Source organism: Cyprinus carpio, chromosome A11, assembly GCF_018340385.1.
Source record: "Cyprinus carpio isolate SPL01 chromosome A11, ASM1834038v1, whole genome shotgun sequence".
Taxonomy (NCBI): Eukaryota; Metazoa; Chordata; class Actinopteri; order Cypriniformes; family Cyprinidae; genus Cyprinus; species Cyprinus carpio.
The window spans coordinates 17,733,131-17,738,028 of NC_056582.1; positions in this window are offsets into that span (position 1 = coordinate 17,733,131).

Genomic DNA, 4,898 nt, shown 5'->3' on the forward strand with positions numbered 1-4,898 from the left:
TCACGCATAGGAGTAGAGAAAGGAATGTTCGTGTGTGAAATTACTGTGGTCCTTAACCTTTTCATTTAAGTGCTTCAGGACAATACTGAACACCACACACACACACACACACACACACACACACACACACACACACACACACACACACACACACACACACACACACACACACACACACTCACATATATATCAAGCTTGCTCAAACTCTATGAAATTAACATGTGAATTACAATGACAACGCTATGTATTGATTTGCCTTCATTTATTAACCAGATTATTTTAAGATATTTGCAGACATCTTGCATGAGCAAGTATTAATTTACATGCTAGCCTCTCCCAAAAATTGAGGCCTCTGATCCTGATATTGTTGCTTTTAACCATGAACTTTAAAATAATAGTTACTTTACGGAACTAGTTTTATATAATATATTCAATAAGGTAATATTGAGTAACTTGCATTTAAAACAAAATAATGCCAGTTACTTTTCCATTTTTGCTCCGTCAGCGAAAGTAGTTCCAAATGAAGGCAAAACATAATGAAAACAGGAGTTTTGAACAAATAAGTTGAGAGTTTGAGTCTATGACTTATAACTTGTTTTGGCCCATGAATCTGTTCAGTAAATGATTCAATTACTTACTTATAACAAAAGTAATTTCCATATTACTCAATGAATCACCATAATTTAACTAATCATTTAAATTAATTATTAAAATGACAGAAAAGCTTTGCCGCATTAACACTTGGAGTTTGCAAAATTTGTCTGTGTGTAACTGTATGTACACACACACACACACACACACACACATATAGTTAGAGGTATTTTTATTCTGAAATTATAAGACTAAATGCAATTCAGTGTTGTAGATCTATAAATATTACATTGGTTCCACAGTTATTAGCATCCTTCTCGCCATAACAAGTACTAATTCATATTCCTTTGAATTCCCCAGAAATTTCTAGGCTTCAGACATGGCCCATTTTAGTGAGGATGAGCCCATTATTCAGGCTGACCTCTGAGGTTTCAAACTCAAATTATGAGGCCCAAGGGGTGGAGCCAAAATCCCCCATGCAGCACCCCCTGGCCCGGGTTACCCTCTCGCTTCCTAAAGAAAAATGAAGTGCCTTAAGACTTGGCTGTAGCTTGGGAATAACGTGAACACAACTCATGGGAAGGAGCAGAGATGCTATTAAATGGGACATGTTGTGCACCTTGAGACAGACAAACGAAAAGCAAAACAAATCTATAATTGGCTTGCATTGCATGTTCTGAATTAATTACATACATCTAATGGCTAATGTTTGTTATGTTTAAGCACTAAAATCCCCAAAGAGAAAAATGATGTCTTGGCATTTCAAATTACTGTTTCTCTGTCTCCATTTTTGAGAAAACGTTTGAGCTTAAGAGTATGTTTCACATCTAACACTATGTAGCAATTTGCACTAATCTGAAGGCACATTTATTCTGTGAGCCACAAATGGAAAAAGGAAATGACCTAATTTCACTTACTGTAAATCATCTATTGTTTTCATTGCCACAAGAGTTAACATTTACTGTATGCACTCGGGTGGAAGCTTCAAAAGTTATAAAGAAATTAATTTAATCCTTATAAGACTTCCGTAATAGAACAGGTAAAGACTTTTTTTTTTCTTTCCAAACTGTATTCTCAATGAAATATCTTGTTTAGGATATATTTCTCGCTGAGGTAGTCTGACAAGCCACTTTGTCAAACTCGACTACCTATAATGGCGAAGGCAAACTTCTTTGTTCCAAGAGGATCCGGACATATCGCTGTTGAATTGATGAAACTTAGAGGCTTGTTTCATTTCTTTCTTTGAGTGCTACTTTTGAAAAGGAAAAATTGAAATGACTAAGATGATGGATTGCTGCTTTCAAATATTTGTCATATTAAATTGAATTCCTCTCATAGTTAGCAGTATTGCTCTTTGTAAGCGGCAGACTTGAGTCAGTCTATTGTTAGGTTCTTTTCATTGTGTTGCCTAACACAACGTAAAAGCAAAGTCTCTTTTTGATCACTTCTATGTGTGACAAATCAACACCACAACACCAGCATAACGTCGCTTACAATCACAGATCTGAAATTGTGATTCTCACTGATGTTGTTAGATGCATGCTTAAAAAAAAAAAAATCTATTTGCAGATGGAGTAAGAAAATAAACTTAATTAAATATAACCAGCACCCCCTCCCCCCAAAACGTATTATATTTCAGTTAAGTAAATTAATATTGTTTTTAGTAATATTTAGATTATATTAGTCTTTAGCCTTTAGTGGTCCTTCAGTGATCATCCTAATTTATATTTTTCAAGACAGAAATACTGATGAACAAGATTTTTATTTATTGATTTATTTTTGAAGTGTACATGTAATTTACATATATGGTTAGTGTCTGCTCTGGGTCAGTAATTTCTTGCCCTCTCTATGCCTTGTATCTGCACAGTGTTAACGTAGCGGCTAACATGCTTATATCGGAGCCTAATGAACAGATTAGAAAGGACACTGTGGGCCAATTAAAAGCAATGAGGGTGTTTTGCTGACGTTGCAGTGCGGTGAGATAATTAACACCACTGCCCTCTGACGTGTCCCGTGAGAAAAACCCTGACACACACACACACCTCTAGAATGCTGTTTAAGGGGAAATGTATTGGACATAATGTACACTTTCACCTTTGTATGCTATTACTCTAACAGGCTATGGACATTTTTTAAACACACTAATGTACACAAATACGATTTAAAACCTCTCCCTTCCCATTGTTTGGAAGTATTGGGATTCAAGAGAGTCCGTGTCATGCTTATCAGTAACATATAGAATGCAAGAAAAGGTTTCTTCCACTTTACATCAACATTTAAAGGTTAAAATAGTGCTGATAAACAATAATAAATCAAAGTACTTCAGCAAAATCCAGTCAAACTCATTATTTGTAGCTGACAAAGAGGCAGAATTTTTGTGTTGCCTCAGAACAACCGTACACTGTCAGGAAATGCACCTTTTTTGTGGTGTAGCCTATATGTTGTCATTGCCTGCAACGTCAGAAGGGTAAGAAAAAAAAATAATCCAATAGCATATACAATATATACACACTACTGTTATAAAAAGGCATTGTTTATACCCAACAAGGCTGCATTTATTAGATTAAATATACAGAAAAAATGGTAATATTGTGAAATATTATTTAAAAACTGCTTTTTATTTAAATATATTTTAAAATGTTATTTATTCCTGTGATGGAAAGCTGAATTTTCAGCAGCCATTCCTCTAGTCTTCAGTGATGCTTCAGAAATCATTCTAATATGCTGATTTGCCGCTCAAGAAACTATTATTATTATTATTATTATTCTTTGATGACTAGAAAGTTCTATAGAACAGCATTAATTTGAAATACATATTTTGTAACAATGTAAAACTCTTTACTGTCAATTAATTTACTGCATCCTTGCTTAATAAAAGTATTAATTTCTTTCAAATAAATAAATAAACTAAAAACGCTCACCCCAAACTTTTGAGTGATGGTGCAACTTGATCCATATTTTCAATACAAAGTAACAGTTTAACATTATAGCTTTTTTATAATGAGTAATGTAATATTGTAACACCCATAAAGTGAAATGTGATGCAAGCAAATAAAACTAAAAATCATGTCTCTCACATAGGTAATTTGACATCAGTTTGTGGTTATGATATGCCCCCATCCTACTGAAACATGCAGGTAAGTAAACACATGACTCCCACACCAAAGACACTCTATTAAGTGCATGATAAGAGAACAGGACTACATATTACTTCTCAACCACCTAATCAAGGCCTGGGGGCAACATAAACGCACTCTAAGTCTCTTTGTCTGCAATTCTGTTCGGAGAGTATCCGTACCCTAAAATAATTTACCCTTAGAGTACTACTTAAGATCTCCATGGGGCTGCTGACATGTCTTAGAGTTAAATTGCTTATGTACGTACTGTACACTAATTCCATTCTGAACTCTTTATTGGGTGAGGAGTTTTAACAATGCCACTGCAAGGAGGTGTTGCTTTCTTTGAACTCCTCTGGGTTCTGCTCACCATGGAGACCGACCACTTATTTCAGCTCACGGGTGTCAAATCACACGTTAATCCCTGAATCTGCACGCTGCAAATTGCAGGGTACCTCAGGAGAAACAATTCGGCCCTCTGATTGTCTTCAGAAAGAAGAACAGAGCGCGTTTATTGCCAGTGCTGGATGGAATCTGATCATTCCTCACTTGTTCTCCCACTTTTAGAGCCCAGCACAAAGGTCCAGGTCTCTATTTCCCCCACATTTATTTGGTTCCAGAATCCGCGGAAAGCTAAGCCCGGTAATTTGTTTCATCCCAGCACCGCCCAGCTGCGATATTGACTTGCAGTTTTTCATTCGCGTGGTCATAGATCACAATCACACCAAATCATGTGAAGCCACCCTCAGCTATCAGAGTTCACTGCGTGGGATCTGGTTAAGAGACCACGTATCTTGTTCTGACTCGTAGGCCTGTTGCCGGCCCTTTCGTCATATGCCTTCACACAGAGAAAGGAGGAGTAAAAGGGTTTTTGACTGTTTTATTAGCACTGGAAAACTCAGTGTGCATGAACGTGTCGAAAGTCGATGACTTGTCAAACAGGGGAAGTCAAGCTTGCCTGAAATGCACCAGTAGCTCCCCATTCCCCTCTCCGCAGGAGCCCCATGCTTCTTTGTCAATTTAGCCCATTATATTTCCATTATTTTGCTTTTCATTCCCATTAATAAAATTGGCTAAGATTAATGAAGAAAATACCCACAGTGTAAATTATCCATGACGAGCACAGCTTTTTAGGGACTTGCACAAACCTAGTTTGGATAATTGTATTTCGTTGAGGGAAATACCTACGGC